The sequence below is a fragment of the Spermophilus citellus genome, assembly GCF_964194105.1.
Source record: "Spermophilus citellus genome assembly, chromosome: 14".
Classification (NCBI taxonomy): Eukaryota; Metazoa; Chordata; class Mammalia; order Rodentia; family Sciuridae; genus Spermophilus; species Spermophilus citellus.
The window spans coordinates 40,621,876-40,642,580 of NC_138194.1; positions in this window are offsets into that span (position 1 = coordinate 40,621,876).

Below are 20,705 nucleotides of genomic sequence, written 5' to 3' on the forward strand. Positions count from 1 at the left end.
GCTTATAAATACCTAGTCCTGATAATGGGGCCCTACTTTCCTGACCTCATCTAAACTTAATTACCTCCCTCAGTTCCCATCTCCAGATATAAACACAGTAGGCGTAAGGGCCTTACTATATGCATTTTGAAGGGACACAATTCAATCCATAGCACAAATTTTTCTTGGATCGTGACTGAATACTATAGCTATGAATATTATAGATTTAAGACTTCAATGATTTAATAGTGGTGTATAGTACAGATATTTGGAAATAGCTGTTGAAAAGAACCTACTTAAAACGAGGGAGATGGATCTTGGCTACATCATGTAATTTTGAGATAAAAGAAGATAATAAAGAATTCATCTCTTTCAATTATAAAGTCCAGCTGGGCATAGTGGCCCATGCCTGCAATCCCAATTACTTGGGTGACCAGGGTGGGAAGATTGTGAGTTTTAGCCCAGCCTGGGCAACATAGCAAGATACTATGTAAATAATTAACTAAATTATACATATATAGATAGATAGATGCTTTTCAAAAGTGTCAAATACAATGCCATGATATGTTTACTAAGTAACAGTTCAATATATTTTCAATTTTGATTTGCATTTGTCTTCTGACATAGTTGCTTATTGCCCAAGGAAGTCCAAGTGCTTCTTATCTTGATGAGCTTTTGACACTTTATTTATTTATTTATTTATTTACTTACTTTCCTCACAGTATCAAAGAATCCACATATCTTGAGGTTGGAGTTGCTCTCTCATGTCCAATTGTATTTTGGCATTATAAATATAATACCAATGGGAAAATTGAAAAACAATTTAAGACAATGTAAGTGGAGATTAGGTGCCCCTCAACAGATGAATGGATAAAGAAAATGTGGTATATATACACAATGGAATATTACTCAGCCATAAGGAAGAATGAAAATATGGCATTTGCCAGTAAATGGATGGAACTGGAGACCATCATGCTAAATGAAATAAGCCAATCCTCCAAAACCAAAGGCTGAATGTTCTCTCTGATATGTGGATGCCGACTCACAATAGGCAAAGGTTGAAGGGGGTAGGAAGGAGTGAGGAGTGGAGGTTCACCAGATCGGAAAGGCAGGAATGGGGAAAAGAGGGAGATGGGAATGGGAAAGACAGTAGAATGAATGGAACATAACTTTCCTATGTTCATAAAGGAATACTTGAGTGTAGCTCTGCATCATGAACAACCACAAAAATAGGAAGTTATATTCCATGTGTATCTGATATATCAAAATACATTCTACTGTCATGTATAACTAAAACAATTTTTTAGTTATATATGACAGCAGAATGCATTACAATTCTTATTAAACATATAGAGCACATTTTTTTTCACATCTCTGGTTGTATACAAAGTATATTCACAACAAATGCAAGTCAAGGAGCCCTAATGTTAAGAGAGAAATAGGGTTTGCAGTTCCCCAAAGTTCCAGTGGGGGGCCTTGAACTAATCACTTCGCCTCTTGAAGCTTTGAGATTGCTGACTTACAAGATGTTGTGAATAATGAATGTTTTCCTCATAAGTGGTCATTGCAATCTAAGAGACTGATATTTATTACTTTTTATTTTTTACTATTAGCTCTGTTTTCTGATGTTCCATTAATTAGAACATTAAACTGCCTCTATTCCTGCCTTGGGTGTCCACCCTAAGTCATAATTGGATTTTGATGTGCATTTTGAGTCACCAAACAAGATTAAATTGTGTTCATTAAACATGAATGTTTAGAGCTGGGAATCTTAACTAGGGGTGATTATACCCCTAGGGGATATTTGGCAATGTTTGGAGACAATTTTGGTTGTCACAACTGGGGAGGTTCCTACTGGCATCTAGTAGTTAGAGCCACAGTGTACTGTTAAACATCCTGCAATGCACAGGATAGCCTTCATGTCAATCATGCTGAAGCTGAGAAAGCCTGCTCTAGAATATTTTAATATATTATAATTTTAGAAGAGTAATTATAAATAGTTTTCTATGTTCCCAGACACTGTCTTCCAAACACAGTGCTGTACTAAACCAGGAACCCTCTCTTTCAATCTTACTGGAAAAAAATATCACTCATTTTATTGTGCATATTTACACATTAGGAATTACTTCTTAATTACAAAGAAGACTTGGAATGAATAAATAATTAGTAAATCATTTAGGAAACATTTTTTTTTTTTTACAGCTCTAAGTAATGACAGGCTTATTTCTGTCTAGGATGCCTTTGACGAAGTCTGAGCTAGAGAGATTGGGGATATTATGTATTTTTCACATAGTTATCTCTGTGAATGTGTGGGAGCTTGGTTCCAGGACCTTCCCCCACCCCACATACACTCATAGACACCAACATCTGTGGTCTCATTTCATGATATCCAGCATTTAGACATATGGGAACGTCTGGGTGATCTTGAACACTCGGTGGTGTACCATGCTCTGTTGGTTTGTCATTGTTTCTACCATTGCCCCATGGTTGGAATGTGGCTGCCAAAGTCAAATTACCCTTCAGGGCCTTGTTTATTCAGTGGTGCTCTGGGGACTTCCATTCAGTCAACCTCCTCTGTGCACCCGTGGCTTAAAAGACTTTGTTCACACAGCTCTAGAGTGCTGCCTACCAGGTTTCCAATTAGCAAAACACGTGACTCTGACCTCCAGGAGGGCCAGCATCCCTGTGAGTCTTGCTGTGCAGGTATGTCTTGAAGAAATGAACAGAATTTTGATTCAGCTTGATTAAATGGAGAAGTAAAGGAATGGACTCATGGCTTCATAAGGGACCTTCCTACATGATCCTGAAGACAGAGAGAAGCAAGCTCTCGATAGGAGTGAGCTTACTTCATGTTCTTATGGGAGGAGGCAGCAGAATGGGAAAGGAGAGAAAGGTGTTTCTAGAAAAGCTTTAAAAAATCCTTCTGTTTTCCTTTTGTGGTTTCCTTCATAAACTTAGCCAGTCATCATCTCATTCTCACCACGAAGCCAGGGGCCTGGGACTGGGGAAGAGTCTGGAAATACATAGACCATGGACAAAACAGTCAATATCCTTGGCCATTGTAATAATAGTCTTTTGCCCTGATCTGTGCATATACATGCCGTGTCCACTTGTGTTCTGGTTCCATTTAAGGCATATTTTCCTAGATTTAAGTAAATAAAATTGCAATATGACTTAGGCTTTAATTTGGTTGTCGGAGCCTGCAGCAAAATCCCTTGGTGGCATTGGCCCAAAGGGTCAAGTATTCTCCATTTGTCATGTCATCAGGTATGGGAATCATTAAGGTTTGATTGACATTAATTTGTCCACATTATTCTCCTCCAGAATAAGAAATAATTGCTTTTTCTTTGGAAACTATCAAAGCTTTAGGACTAATGTGAACATTGGAATAAGTGTAGAATACTCACAATTATTACCTAGGAGCTATTTGTTTTCAGCTTGGCATCCTGGGTTTGCGTTCTTTAGAGATTTGGGATGTTCTTTAGTGATCAGAACTCATTGTGTTTCAACGTGGATATGTGCATGAATGGGGCTGGATTTAGTCTCCTTTTTCTTTCCAGGTGAGCTTAAAAACCCAAAGGGGGAAACCCCACAACAGAGCAGGCGCCTCTGATGGATTGCATTGTCTCCCCTCCCCCCCCACCCCACCCATATTCGTGTCTAACTAATGCTTTTCATCTCAGAGAGTACATGAATATGTAAGTGCAAGCGCTGCTTATTGTGAACTCGGAACAAAGAACGGTGCTGTAGATTTCAATGCGTTTGGACCATAATGTGCTGCTTTCTTGATAATGGGCTCTCTTGGCATTGAAATGAAAAGCAAACATATCATTAAGAGGGAGCTCCATAAACACTGTCTGTCATATATCTTAAGCTTCATTAGTTTAGATTAATGACTTACTTGATATACATGACAATAGGTGAAGCAAATCTTTGTTTATTTATTGACAATTAAATGTGGTGCTGACACGCATAAACAGGCTTCCCTCTGATTAGTTCCATGTTTTAAAGTAACTTTGTGTTATAAAACTTGTTAACTACAGTATCATTTTATTGAGTTCTGCTCAGTGAATGTGATCTACATTGAAAGGCATCAATATTGCAGCCATTCCTGGCCGTCACTGGAGCATTGTGTTCTCAGATTGGAGTTGATATCTCATTGTACAAATTCAGGGACCCAGAAAATGTCCAGTTATTGAGCCTCTGCCCTGGGAGGACAATGTTCTATTCATGGAATCTGGGTGCAAGGTCACAGACTGAAAACTGAACGAAGGATAAGATTCAAATTCGTTTCATGGTTTTGCTGAGGACCTCCCTGAAATTCAGTGTTTGGAAAGCACAGAGCTTTCCCCAGGAGTATCCGATTAATGCAATGCAAAAGAGTGTGCAAATAAATATAGTGCGTTCTAATTAGAAGGCAGCTATAGGAGTAAGCAAGCCTGACGTTTAAAACATGCTGATAGGTCTGAACCATGCTGGTCCAAATGACATATAAGAAAGCTGCCCAAGAACACCCCATAACAGATGTACCATTTTAGAAGAGGCTGGGAAGGCAGGGGAGAGGAAAGAGGAGGGAAAGGGTTGGAGGGCAATGTGGCATAAAATTTATCTGCATGCGAGAGGCTCCACAAAACATTCGTGGTTTGCCTTTCCAGGAATTCAAAAGTTGGAGGCTGTCAGGGATAATCAGTCCTTCCCATCACAGACACCCTGCGGTTCTCCTTAATAGCTCCCTTTTATGTGCCGTCAGTCTTCAAAAATATATTTAGAAAGGCTTATTTAGGAGGAGGCATAAAATAAAATCCATGTTGCAGTTGAGTATTACAAATGATTCCCGACCGCATTCTGTACTATTAGGCTTTCCGTAGAATTTCCATACAAAGTAAAAAAAATAAACTCTCAACCAGCTCAAAGGAAACCAGCTTCTTCTACACAACCACTCACGGATATTGTGTGAAGGCAGATGTCCCTGGACACTGGGGTCCAGTAACACATCTCTGTTTTCCTTAGGAATATCAGGCAAAAATTATGCAACCTACTGAGTTGTCCTGTGGAATATCCTAGGGCAAAGTATACATGCAAAGAAAAGAAAGACATTAATCTAAGAACTATTTGATTTTTACCTATGTCCTTACGACATCCTCGTACTTAGATGACTTTGCAATCATTTCTCTCATCGTGGATGTTAACACGCCATTTGTTTGATATGAAAGATCAATTTCTGTAATATAGGGGAAAAACCAAATTCCACTCCTTAAATTACACTGTTTCTCCTCTTTTCTTTATAAGCCATGTCTCTCTTCTTCACAGAGTTCCCTTACCTTCAGTCCAGATGACTTCATCAATGGTCACTTTTATCTGGGATGACTGACAGGTCTTCAGATGGCAGCATCAGGAGCAGTAAACACTTGACCTGATTTCATGTCCTTCTTTGATGGTTTGTCCTTTTGCACTGTGCTGACCTCTCTGAGGCAAGCGTGCTGAGACCTGGGGATCAGGTAACTCCTGGAGAGGCAAGAGATGAACGTGGCACTGACTATGACATTGTTAAATTATTTTACCTGCCTTGTCTCTTTATTCTTTCTGTACTTAAGGATGTGAAAGGTCCATTTAAACATTGATATATTGAGTTTTGGATTTTCCAGGCATTTCTATCCTCTGGTCTCACTTTTGCCTGGGATCCCCTGGAAGGTTGTGAAAGTTCTGACATCACAATTAAATCACTATTATCACTTATTGTTGAAGAGCCCCTAGGTGACCAGCCACTTGATCCTTTTCATCGTGTGTCACCCACTTATTATAATGACACTTTTTTTTTTTTTTTAGAGAGAGAGAGAGAGAGAGAGAGAGAGAGAGAGAGAGAATTTTTAATATTTATTTTTTAGTTCTCGGTGGACACAACATCTTTGTTGGTATGTGGTGCTGAGGATCGAACCCGGGCCACACGCATGCCAGTCGAGCGCGCTACCGCTTGAGCCACATCCCCAGCCCTTATAATGACACTTTTCTAAAAGAAATTTCTGTTTGGATTTGGAAAGAGAAAAACATACCTGCAGAATTTTCTTAAAACATAAAAATATGCACTGTTACCATAACATTTTGGTGGGTTCATTTACTTATCTACACATTGGAACATTTTCTTCTTTTTGATTTTGGAAACATATTTTGAAGTTCCATATTTTGATACCATTCTCATTACCTTTTATGAAGGAAAAACAATCTTTATAAGCTGGTTCCATGTTATGAACAGTATTTTTTTATAATAGTGAGGTGTTGGATTGTAATATGTATCTGAAATGATATAAGGAAACTGGCTTACAAGACAAATTGACTAGGGGCATGTTTTCTTATTGTCGAGTGGTGGGGACGATAACACAGAATCATATAAAAGAAGTTAATTTGATAAAATTTTATATTAGCACCAGTGTTAATGTTAATTTTTTGGCTTATGAACACTTCCCTTAGCAAACCAAGATACCTATGACACCACAAAATTAAGTGTAAAACATCTGTGTCTTAAAGACAATAAGCATTGGTTTTCACAAAAAGCAAATGAGCAGGTTAGACTTCTCTAATGCCAGGTTAAACGAAAGCTTTTAAAAACTTCTATTGCGAGGACCTTTGCTGTATCTGTCTATGTTTCACAAACCCTACCTCCTAAAGCTTGATTTATCTATTAGGATGAGATTTTCATATGCTAACCAGGAGCTCATAAACCACTAATTCTTTTCCTAAAATACTTTGGTTATTTTATTTTACTCTCATTTTGTTCACAAGACAGCTTTTCTTTCAAAAATTGCACCCTTTTTTTTCTTGGGTTTCAGTGTTCTGAGGATTAGAATACAAATGATCATTTACAAATTGAAGGTTAACACAGAAAAGCATTGTACTTGTGATGTGATGAGTAAAAACAAGTCACAAAAATAAGAACAAATAGCAGTATTATCCCATGGGAAAGAGCCTTCTGTATTGATCTATTATTTCCCAGCTTGAAATGTGCCACTATTGTAGTTCCACTTGATTATGAGCCTTTTTATCACTTCCCCTGGTTGATTCAACTTGAGTGCATCTGACATTTGCAAAGTTCCTCACATATTCTGCTGAGCAGCCGGGGAAACCTTGTTAATGAAGAAATAACAGGCTGAAGATTTGAATAAATATTTAGCTGATTGAAAGGAAGTATACCGTTATTTATTTATTTATTTTAATGATGACAACTGAACTTACTAGAATGCTTTGCTTTTGTGTTGTTAGCTGAAGATGGGTTCTCGTGGACTTCTGACTGCACCACAGGGCACTTTCATTTCCTGATTCTATTATAAACTAAGTGGCCACCTGAACCTACCAATGAACTTGTACTATTGTGTTTTTCTATTTTTAATCCTGAAAGAGTAAACACATTTCTCATCAGATGTGTTCCAGACCGCCATACATTGGAGAGATTTATGAAGGTGCCATTGTGTTGTTACAGAACCATTCATTTATAAATAAGTGTCCATTCTGAACGGGAACTATAAATGATAGCTGCCTTTTCATCATTGCAAAAATCTATATTATGAAATTATGTGTGTGTGTGTGTATTTTTTTTTAATACTTGGTACAGCAGCATGGAAATAATTTGGATTTTATGCCCTTTTTAAATTGAGCTTTTAGTCCTAATGTATGATTCAAGTTCTGGTCTTAGAACCAAGGTGGTGTTTTATGTGATTCATAGCAGCAGCTGTGAGAAGGAACAGAATGGTCCCTTCAGGATTCCAGGATTAATTACAAAAGCTCTGTGAACCTGGCCTTGCTATTTGGGGAAGGCTCTCTGGTGGATCTAGAGATCCAGAGGAACCTCCTCAGTTTTCTTCTGGAGCTTCCTATGAGGGCCGTTCTTGTAAGGCCCGTACCTGACATTTCGGAGCATTTTTAGTGCATGTGATTTAGCGCCCTGTCCTGAGAATATTTGAGGTTATATGGAAAAAGAACGCTCCCAAATACCATAATCTTTGAAAACACTTCCTGAAACAGATGCATTAAGAGTGAAGGTGGAAAGAAACAAGTGGACTTGCTCATGAATGTTACTCCATAAATTTCAGTTCCTAGGTGTGTCATGGTGTCCAGGATGGTAACACATCAGGACTGGAAGGGAAACTTAGGAGTCATATAGAGTCAGGTAATCTAAGAACACCAAGACTTGAAAGCCCCCTTGAATATTCTGGAAAAGAATCAGGGGGCAGATGTTGGTTTTTCTAAGGAGTGTCTGTAAACTTTGCACAGCTGAGATTGTTGGGAAGTCTTCATGGTGAGCTAAAATTTGCCTTCTCTCACTTTTACCAAACTCCTACTTCTGTCTTTTGGGCACAGATACAGAAGTTATTCTCTGATTTTCTTATGTCCCCTACAAATACTCAAGAAGAGCAGTGCTGTCCTCTGGTCCCTGTAATTTAGGGTTTCTCACTAACTGCTCTTTCATGAGGATAAAGGGGAGAGTGACCAGCAAGTGGTTTTCCTAGAGCATTGGAGTCAATAGATCCGTGTTCACATCTACTTCCTACACCCAGGAAATAAATGCTTTTATTATCTGTTTCATAAATGAGAAAACTAAAGCAGAGAAAATGAGTATTTTCCAAAGTCTCAGAGTTAGTATTTAGCAGAGGTAGGATTCAAATTTCATAATGTAACCCGTGGCTTTTACTGCTATCAGTATAAGGAGAGAATAAGAGAGCAGTAAATAACAGAGGACCTTGAATGATAGAATAAAGTCTTTGGGCTTATTCTGCCAACACTTATGAATGGTAGTAATGTTGTAATAATTATTTGTTGTATTTAATATCTGTATCTAGTGCAGTAGCTATTTTTTAATATTTAATTTTTAGTTGTAGTTGGACACAATGCCTTTATTTTTTATTTATTTTTACGTGGTGCTGAGGATCAAACCTAGGGCCTTGCATGTGTTAGGTGAACCCTCAACTGCTGAGCCACAACCCCAGCCCTCTATTGCTCTAACTATTAAGGAAAATTTTATCAAACCTTTTTAGAACACAAGTTCTTCAGGATTTTAGTAGTTGTGCTAAAGATATAAACAAAAAAGGGTTTTGCTTTTTGTATGTGGAATAGCAAGTTTAAAAACCTAAGTGGGCTTCTTAAGTGTAGTACTTATCAGAACCATTAATATGTTAATATTTATTTTTACCCACAATGACATAATATGTTATGTAGAATTCTCAGACTTTTTGACAACTCAACCAACTTTCCTCCCTTTCATTTTTCCTCTTTCCCTCCCTCCTTCCTTCCTTCCCTCCAGAGAGAAATAACCTTGGAATATTCTACTCAGATGTGCTTTGAAGACATGAACAGACAATATCAACCTTAACTTCTGATCATCAACCTATTTAACCCACTCTAGGTTCCCTACAAAGTGTTAGTTTCAGAACAGTATTGAAGTCAGCACGACTTGAGATTTTTTGAAAGTTACTTCACATAAAAGATCACACCTCAGTAGTCTTTCGAGCCTCTGCGGTGGACGAATTGGGAAGTATATCAGAGCAGGAGAGCTGCAGAAGTCAGCTGCATTGTCAGGACTGACATAAAAGACCAAGGGCAGGTCATTGAGACCAAAAGCCATTGCCTGGACTTCCTGCATGACAGTGTTGGAACACGGTGGTAGAAGGAATGGAGAGAAGGGGTGATTTTGAGACACATGGAAGATCACCAATGGGACATAGTGAAGAAGGGCTATGGGAGGGAGATAGGGAAGAGCTTAGGTGGAAGCCAAGATATCAAGATTGTTAGGTGTAAAGTATGATTGCTGATAGAAATATTTGGGTTGGGAAAGTCATATTAGATTTGGGGTTGGGACAAGGACGGACAAGAGAAAAGAAAAACGTTTACTAAGCACTTACCACATGCTCAACATTTACTTTCCTTTAGCAAAACTGTTAAGAGGAAATCACATAAAACAAAAGGAAGAAGAGTTTCTCTGCAGGATAGGAGCTGGGGGAGGCTTGAAGTCTACCTCATTCCCTCTTAACTGTGGCCTTTTGGTGAGCTCTGGAAGCCCCCTCAGTGTGCCTCAGGGCACACTGAAAACATTATTGATGGATCCCAACCCAGGATGTTGAGTTTAAGGTGATAACAAACTCTTCAAATGATACATGTTTTACTGTGAGTTGAAATTTAAGAATTGAATTCTTAAAACAGTTTATATGACTCCAAATATGGAGCCATGTACTGATATTTCATATATTGAACATTACCATTCCATAAGTACTCCAATAAATTCTTTTCCTGAGAAAATTCTGTGTAGTAGCAAGTTTGGGTGAAGTGGCATTTTGATATTGACATAGGATATGTCTAATATTTAAAGAGACAAAATTCTTACATATAATGAATACTTGCCCAGTCTTGGTCAATGAGTGAAATATTTCTCCATTCTCATTGAATCAAACACTTATAATGCAATGAATGATATTTTGCCATGGGAGGAAGATCATCTTAGAAAAAATCACATTCTTTTTATATAAGCTGAATTTTGAAAATTTGAGTTACAAGGTTCTTACAAAGAAATGCTGCCTGCACAACTCATATTCATTTCCAAGACAACATATTTGTAATATTAATGCCCAGTGGAAAACACAAACCCCTACTGAAGATTTTCAGTAAATGTTCCTTCCCCATTTTGTTTCTAATTCACTGAAACATCAGGAATTATGCCAGCGTATATCAGTTACATTTGCAGAGTGTATAAATTTTATATGTAAATGAATTTAATAAACTATCTTAGAGGATGCAAGGCCTTGTTGTTTAGTTTAATACTGATTCTGGGAAGTAAATTTGGAATTGTTGATGGATACTGTTCTTGGGTTCAATTATTGGCAGATGTTAACTGAACTACAAAAGCATCATTTGGCTACAGCAATCTGTTAGCCATGGGGATTATCAGATTAAAAATGGAAGTGCACTCATTACTGAATCAACATCATGTGTCAACAATGCTTACTGGGTTAGGCATCATAACTATGATTATTATCTGGCATGAAGAAAAATGAGTCTTGATGCAACACAAGATGTTGAGAAAAAGTGTTAACTTTTCTCCTTTATCCTGTTCATAATCTTGGCTAGTGGAAATAATGTTTGGTCAGTATTTTTCTAGTCTTGTTAAGAGGCAATGTTACTGTAATTGAACAGAACTGAGTCAGTTCTTAAAATAGCGATGTTTGTAGAACAGAGAAGGACAATTCATCAGGCCTTAATGGAAATATCCCTTGAGAATATCCAGTTTCCTTTCTTCCAAATTTGTGTTCATAAAGAAACTACTGCCTTTATAATTTGTTGTCCTGGAGGATTTATTTACAAGGGTTGAGTTTAAAAGTAGCTTCCATTCGTACACCAGGTAGGCCTGTCTTTGTAAACGACTAAATTTACATCTGGTTCTGAAAATTTCCTTTTAAAGTTTATTTATTGCTAGTCTTCTTTTTAAGCTTGCTTAACCATGGGTGTCCTTAACATGTTGAGTTTTAGTTCCTAAAATTCTAGGGCCACAGCCTGGGTCGTGCCTTTCTATGCAAAGTGCTCAGGGGAACAACTGGATGGTCTATTTTTCTGACGTTCTATAAGATGTGTCAGCACCATTTGTTTTATTTATGATTTTCTGAGAAAAGAAATGTAGATTCATGAGGTTTCTAATGTAAATCATACTGGGAGAGCTTTCTGACATTGTGCTTGGATCCTTTTATATTTTTGTGGTGGACTGTCCAATTGCTCATATGTAGTTCCTCTCCCATGGGGCGTCTAGGCCAATATAATATTAGCAAGTGTGATTCAAGAGGAGGCTTTTATCACCCTTGAACAATGGGCTTGTCCACTTGGATGAGCTGTTATTTCAGCGGCCACTTGCCATGCTGTACTGAAGCTTGTGCAAGATTTGAATAGTGATGGACCATGTAGAGAGAAGTCCTTGAGCATGAGAGGCCATCTTGGAAATCCCAGCTTTGGCCAAAGTCCTAACTGATAATAAATATAGGAGAGAGCTCAGCTCCATCTTGTGTAAGAGAAAATCAATTGGGAAGAGTAGCCCAGTTGATCGCAATCAACCCACAGAATTGTGACTATTACTTTTTCAACCAGTAAATTTTGATGTGTGGTTTATTGCCCATTGGCAGGTAACTGAAATTCTTTAGCCATAGCCATTGATAGCTTTATAAATGTATCATTGTTAAATGCGTAATGGAAATTATATCTTATTTCAGGGTGTAATGGATAGTACTTATCCAAAGTCCCTTGAGCCCATTTTCCCCCTTGTTTTAGGCATGCATGAATGGTATTACACTGCCATCTGGTGGCAAAGCTAAATGTTCTGGCTGTTCCATGGAACCTGGTGCATTTATCTAATACATTGTGAAACTGTTAAAATGCAGGAATGCACATATTAAACACAAAGAACCCCAGGGGACCCAAACTAACAAGGAAAAACACTTCCTAAGGGAAAACAATGAAACTTACCCAAGTGGCCATGTAAGCAGGGTGCAAGGATTTGTTGCTTTGGTCAGTTGCTCTTAACCTCCTGATACATGCTGTGGGCTTCAGGGAGACACTATGCTATGGAAAGCCACTTAGCTTCTTTCTCATCCTTTTTCCTACAGCAAGGAAGAGGACATGATACTCAGAAGTGAAAAATGAACTTGGTTCTCTTTTCTTGAACCAGCGAGCCTGAAGTTGTGAAAAGTTCCTCTACACTTTTAGAGGTTTACTAAACCTTTTTGATGTGGGCCCAGCCTGTTGTGAGTGGGGTTGAAAGCAGAAAATGCACGTTTTCAGGTGTTGTTCTCCTTTGATGTCATTGTCTGTCTTTTGCAGACATCAGCAGGACCCATACTATCAGAGAGCACAGCAAAGACAGCAAGTTGCAGCTGAATGACTCAGCAAATGTGGTGGCCTCAGTCAGGCTTCCTGGCATTGAGGGCTTAACCTCCTCATGAGAGAGTTTATGAAGGATTAGATCTAGTGTTTTACCATTGGGATTATCCTTTTCTTTTCAAGACAGGTTAAAGGACTAACTCAGATAGTATTTGTATTAAAAAAAAAATAAGACCTATAATTCTTACGAATCACAGATTTCTTTCTGGAGATAATTTTGTGTCAAAGAAAACTGAATAATGATATTTTTGTTGTGTATTTTCCTTCAAGATACATCACACAGCACCTACTGTCATAAGTAATGGGTGCATATATATGTTCATGTTCAGTCTAAAAAACATGCAAAGAAAACTTTCTTTTAAAGTAAAATGATTTTTTTTCTGAATTTATGTTGTTGAAAGAAACACTACTTATTTTATCTTTCCAGGTTGAAGTAAATTTCTCTTAACATAATATGTATTACAATAATAGCATCTAGTTAAGATTTCATTATGACATTTCAGTTCAATATAATACACAATCCCTGCCATGTTTTTCTAAAACATCACTCGGTATGAGAGATTCACATTAACTACAATTGCTGAAATGACTGATGTTTAAATCCAACGACAGTTTCTATCATTATTAAACTTCATTATGCAATAAAGTATGTGGGTGGCATTGTGGCTTGATGCTTTTGTGATTTCCTCTCTACCTTTTCAGTGTACTTTTCAGTTACATCAACTGAATCATTTCATCTTATAGATGCGAAGATGAAGGAAAAGAACAAAAACATGGCCATTAACCGAAGCAGTGCAAATGTGCATAGTTAATGGAAACCATTTTGACATTTTGTATTTGATTCCATGGTGTACCTACTCCAACAATTTCAATGGCATATTAGAACAAAATGCTACATTGTGCTCTTCACTAAGAATGCAAGTAATAGACTTCAAAAATTACCTTTTCACTGAAAGTATTATCTGCTGGAAATGAAGAAATGTTTTACATTATGAGAGGCTAACAGCAGCAAGAGGGGACCATGACGGCTGGCATGATAGCTCAGGCAGGGGAGGGACTTGACTCTTTACTCTCCAAAAAGCATTCTTTCAACCATTAAGCACGATCACAATATTTCTGTTCAATATTCTGGGTTATAATAATATGATTCCTAATTTTCTACATCTTCCAATTGCATTGTTACTAACCTAAGCACAGGCTTATGCTAGTTAAAATGGGGCTCAGATCTCTTGGTTATCATAGGACCAAAATGAAAGGCCCCGTGAGTGCTTGTGAAGATGTAGTTTTAGCTCCGGGAAGATACTTCCTTATGAAATTAAGTAAAGAAATTTACAAAATCTGAATAAATTAGTATTTGGACTCCATTCTGCATACTCACAGGCAGGACGTTCATAGGAGAAAATATAGCTCCTCTGGATGCCATGAAAGATAGGTTTATTGGGGGTATTTTGAAATAGCACATGAAGGAGGGTGCCTGCCTAGATGAGGGAGTAGCCCTAGTTGTGGGAGACATATATCCATTTTGTGTCACTCATTAAAACATTTTCAGAAGAAATATCTTATTTGATTCCTAGAACAGTTCTTTAAAGCAAACTTTTTTTCTTTTTTTTTTTTAACATGAAAACTACAGCTCAGAGACAATATGTGATTTGTACAAGTTCACCTAGCTAAAAGAGACATAACCAGGAAGGCAAACCTTGTCTTGACTATCTGGGGAAAATTTGAAGGTGGGGAGTGAAAAGCGAAAATAAATTAGTTTTGTAAGACTAAGTGTAAGAATATGTTAGTGTAGGGCTGATCAGGTTGAAGTCAGCTTGTGGATGGATGATGATTCAGGGCTGGAGCCAGGCTGCTCAAAGAGAAGGCAATGGCCAAACATGAAATTGATCTTGTTTGCAGCATCCAAACAGTGTAAGTTGATCATCTACTAAGTTACCTGGTATCTGAAAGCAGGTTCTTTCAGAAAGAAACACCAAGCTCTGGCTTCCAGTTCCCCTGGCACCTGCTCTGTAGCTGACTGCTCTGATATAATCATGCTGCCCACCTAGGACAGAAGCTCAACTCTCACCTCCACGAATCTCACTTTGATGCCCTGGTGATGTGAAGGAAAGGGGTAGCTACAGTGAAGCCGAAAACCTATTTCCACAAAAGAAAAAAGTGTGATAAACTTTGAACAAACAAGAGAAATGAGAGAAGGTTCATTGCAACATCCTTTCCATTTCTTGGTGTATTTTCTCTTGCGATTCAGTTGTAGTCCAAGTTGGTCCATTTTAAGTGCCCAATAGACACTAGGAGCTCACGTTGTCTCATGGTCCTGTCACTCAAGATGGGGCCTTCTATGAGCATGCCTCCTCCTCCCTGTGTATCTTGTAGTTACAGATTATTTGGGAGACTATGAACTGTGCTGGGGAAAATAAGAAGTCCAAATATTAAGAAAAAAATCAATTTCTGTGATATTTAAGAGAAGCAAAATGATAAAGATCTACAAAAGCACCAGATGCCAAACAACATTTTATAAGAAAATAAAAGACAGTTTACGAGTTATATCTGTTTTAAGCATCCAGTAATGAAGTAATAGTATTAGCCTATTTAAAATTCCAAATCTTACCATCCTGGCCAATTCCTAAGAGGACTGAAGTAAGTGTGTGTGTGTGTGTGTGTGTGTGTGTGTGTGTGTGTGTGTTCTGCATTTTGGAAGGGATGTATAGTATGAAACTTTTTCTTTAAAATGAAATTTTTTTTCAACATTATTAATCATCAGGGAAACGTAAATCAAACCACAATGAGACATCATCTAGCCCCAGTTAGAATGACTCTTATCCAAAAGACAAAAAATAACATGCTACTGAAAATGTGAAAAAAGGAAAACTCTCTTCCACTGCTGGTGGTGATATAAATTAATGCAGCCATTGTGGAAAAGAATGTGGAGGTTCCTCAAGACATTTAGCATGCCAAAATTACTCTAACACACAATTATGATACATATAGAAAAAATAGATGGAACTGGAGAGCATTATGTTAACTGAAAGAAGCCAGACTCAGAAAGTCAAGGGTCATTGTTTTCTCTAGAGGAAAAAGAGCAAAGGGGATCTCATGAAAATAGAAGGGAGACCAGTAGGGTAGAGGGGAAAAGATCAGGGAAGGCAGGACAGGGGAGGGCAAGGGAAATGAAATTGACTAAATTATGCTATGTGCATGTACAGATATGCCACAGTGAAACCAACTATTCTGTATAATTATTATCCATCAATAAAAATAACTAGAGCAATCATCTAGCTGCATCATGTTAATGGCACATAAAATGTGCTCTATACAGACCCACCAGTGAGATTCCTTTCTTAAGTGTCTTCGTTTCAGAGGAAATGTATTAACAACTACCTCAGGTGTGTCCCATTTAGATGGCATAGAGTTATGTGCTGAGCTGTAACATATCAGCAAATTCTATTTTTCAAATTGGACATTCCTTCAGTTTTGAAGTCAAGTCTCCAGAGAGGGCAAGCTCTAGATTCTCTATGAAGAAGCAATTGCTGATGTCAAGATTGAGGTATTTTAAAGACCCATTCCCAGACGAGAGCCTCTGCCAACAACTAAAGAGCCAGTGCTTCTGGAGACCTGGGGATTCGTTAGCCAATTGAGCAAGTGGCTCATTACAGAAGGAATGTGGGGTCCAGGCACTCAGCCAGGGAAGGGTGGTGGTGCCGTCAGGAAGAATAACTCAGCAAATTACCAAGGGCCAGGAGAGTTGCGTGCCTGTTTGCTTCATGTTGGCACCAGTGTGTCGGGAGAAGGTAGAAGGTCCATGCTCATGGTGGTCTTCAGAAACTCATATCCAAGAACATCAGACATCAAGTGAGGGGGCACAGACAAATTACAATGATGTGTGCTTAGTGATGTTGGGCTTGGGGGCTTCCAGAGCATTGACAGTTGGTTTTGCCTCTTGTTGCCTAAGGGTCAGAAAAATACAAAGCCTCAGACACCCTGGTGAACCATCCCCACTAGTGATCCATTTATAAAATGTGAGCTGAGGAAACAGAAGCCTCCCATGATCCTGTACTTACACATGGAGGAGAGTGAATCAGTTGGAAGAGTTATTTCTGGAATAATTTCCTTGGCATTGCTCACAAGGAGAACTCTAACATTTGTAGGGTGCTGTCTTTCAGGAGCCATGCAAGTGTTGGGGCTACAGAAAGAATATCAGGGTCTCAGTTGTCCCAACTGTAAGTGATGAGCTTTGCTCTTGATTGTCTGGGTGCCACCTGTTGCTTGTCTGAGCCAGGTGGACAGGTGAATAGACAGAATAGAAGGAAGCGTCCTATGTAAGCTTTTGCTTCTTTGTGGAAGTAGACAATAATAATTCTCACCATAATTGTTATTGGATAGACATACTTCTTTTGATTGCCCACACATGTGCCATGGTATACCTACCACTTATATTTAGACAGCTCCCTACTAAGGAACCAAAGTGGAAGCTGCTGTGAAATGGTAGTTGGGTAAAACATACTCTAGAAAAATCTGTCACTGAATTTCAGAGAAATTTCTGTCTGAAACTATATAGTTTTAACCTAAAAATAAAATAGAAAATGGTAACTTAAACCAATAAGCCATGTCTGGAGATCTAGAAATATCCATGGGCAACTGAATACAATGAGAAAGAACTGCAGAAAGGATGATCACCTGACTCATGAGTCGTTAAGATAGACAATGATGCCAGGTGGTGCCTCGGTGCATAATAACGAGAATAGTATGTCAAAGCACAGCAATCAATACCAAAGAGAAATCAACACACATTCAACATCATCCTCACAGTGTTAAGCTGATTATCCACTTCAAGTAATAGAGGCAGTAAGATGAATGTGTTGAGCAGCCTTTATTATTCTCTTTTGGAATGCAGAGCTAGGTACGAAGGTTAACTGGTGACTTACGTTGCTCATCATCGCCCACCTCAGTCACAGACTTCTTTTTCAATGATTAATGTCTATATCTCTTTATCTTTTAACCATGCTATCAGTGTGATATAGAGTAACTTATGATTTTTTCAATTGCAAACATATATATGTCAATGCACGACCCACACATAAAAACATAGAGACACACATAGAAATACACACATGCACATCACTTACATCACTTGAAGGTCTCAGGGCCGTGAAACTTCAAGCAGATCCTTGTAAAATGGACTCTCCTGTGTTACATCGAAGGAGACTTGTACTCTAGCCAAAGAGCAAGGGCTTATGTAAACCCACAGGGAGGACACTTTCTGGGTCTCTATGGGAATTAGAGAATGCTGGTTTCCCTCAAAGCTTTGGAGACAACCTATGGTGAAACATGCGATTAATTCATCTGTCTCATCACCAATATGAAAACCTCACATCTCTAATCTGTTAATTGAAGTCCTTTGTTTCTAACATTCTGAGTTAGCTCCCTTCATGGAGAGAAGGAAGGTATTATAACATGACTGTCTCAACTTTCTCTTCACAGAACATACACAAAACATAGAGTCCTCAGTTCCTTTAACATCCTTCAGAAAAATAGTTCTTCAAGATTTTAATGTGAATCTTTTCTAAACCCCCAAACCTTCATATTCCATCCCATTTTCAACGGCTATTTTAAGTTATACCATCTCAACAGACCATTGCCCTAAGATATGCCAATTCCTCATGTCTTTGAACTTCTCATGTTACCTCTTTTTTTGGACCTGTTGGGCACAGCGTGGAGGTTAACGGTGCAGCCTCTGGGGTTAGCTGATTTGGGTTTGAACGCTGGCTCGGCCACTCCATCTGGACAAGTTGCAGTAGTGTGTGTAAGATTCATCTGCTCTCTCTGTAGATGAGAGCATTCGTATCACCTTTCATCTAGGGAGGTTTGAGGATTGAAAGATCAAATGCAGGTGAGCATTCAAGTCAAGGTACATGATAAAAATGTAGCTTTCATTTCCCCTGCATATGTATCACATTTCTGTATCACCTAGATTTTCTTATGCATATATGTGTTATAGAGGTTGTTCTCTCAGTACACAGGCAGGAACCCAAACATGCACTTAATGGGACAGACATGACCAAGGATGAAGTCATGAGGATGTGGCACTTTTCAAGAAAAGGAATGTACCTGTGAGGATGAAAACCAAAGAGGCAAACTTGGTCTAAAGGCAACTTTAAATAGAGATCCTTGGACTTTTCTTAAATGGTTCCTTGGCCCAGATGCCCAAGGTTTTTACCTAAGACTTAGGATAAATGGGCTCCGCTGAATAGCTCATAAAAATAAAAGGAGTGTGTCAAGGAAATTTCTGTAAAATGAAGCTAGATGTCAGCATTATTTTGTGCTTAGGCTGCAGAAGGTTTCTACTGGGTCGAGGATATTTTCTCATCTAGTTTACTGAAGTACCTGTTATTTTAGACCAATTTAATCTTTGTACTTCCAATGTTCAGTCCCCAGACCATTTTCCCTGATAGTCTTCTTTAACAATCCAGATATCTTACTAAAGATGTATCTCTTGCAGTGAGCTATGCTTAACAAAATGAAAATAGTGTTTTGGACTGAATTGTGGCCCCCAGACCCAAATCCATTCATGCACAGGCCCAGCAGAAAGGACTCTCTATCACATACAGTTTGCCGTAAGAAGAGGGGAGGCCACAACCTTCTCTGAGTCTCAGGGACCTTGATGCTGATGGCGCTTTTCTATACTGTGGCATGAGTACATTTTAAAGAATTGAATGGGATTCTTGTGGCCACACAGGGCACATATGGGAGACATACCACATGGTATCCAGGAGAAGCAGATTTCCCAGCACTCTTTTGATACCATAGCAGAACACGAGCATTTCCTTAATTAGATGGAGGGCTGTAAGGTAGGCTGGGATGGTTGTGTTCTATGGAAGGATGTTCATCTGGAAAAGGACTGCTGTCTTGATGTTGTGTATGGTCTGAGTTTATAAAGCTTGAGGCAAAGTACATTTTCTGTACAACTGGGTTTTAAATCCCTTGAGGACCGAGCCTACTTTACCATCTGTTATTAGTATATTCGGGTTGCCATAACAGAATACCAGTGACTAGGAGGCTTAACCAACTGAAATTTATTTTCAGTCAGTTCTGGAGGCTGGAAGTCCAAGATCATGCATGATGTTGGGCTGTTTCTCTCTAGGCCTCTCTCCTAACTTGAAGACAGCTGTTTTCTCACTGTGTCCACACAAAGCATGTTCTCTGTGCATGCACTCTTGGCTTCCCTTGTTGTTCCTATATCAGTAGTATTGGATTGGGGCACCACCTTTTGTACCTCATTTAACCTGAGTAACCTCAGTAAAAGACCCGTCTCCAAGAATAGAGTTTATGGCTTTAACACCAAGATTTTGGGGGAGTCAATTTAATCCATAACACCATTTTCACTTTTCATTGCAGACTCACCACAGGGGATATATCTTTATAAGAAGTCTGGATTGTTTTAATAGATCATCAGTGGAAATGAAAATGGGTGGGGGACTGGAAGTATGAAGATTAAATTAGCCTAAAATAACATGGTGCCTGGCCTATCGGACATTCCATCAGTTCTCACTAGAAAAGCCACCCAATTTGGAATAGCTGAACTGAAAGGAATTTTCATAGGATATTTAGAAAACCCCCAGAAGATGAAATAATGGAGATATTTTATTCTTTCAGTGAACTGATTGAGAAAGGTATTAAGAAACAACAAAATTAAGGCACATTTGACTGATGGCAGAGTATAAGAGTTGACCCAAGAGGCCCCAGAAAATTAGTTAGACACACAATTCTAATTCTCAATGTGTCACAAATCAGCCACTGGAAAACAAAAACAATGAATGGTATGAAATGTA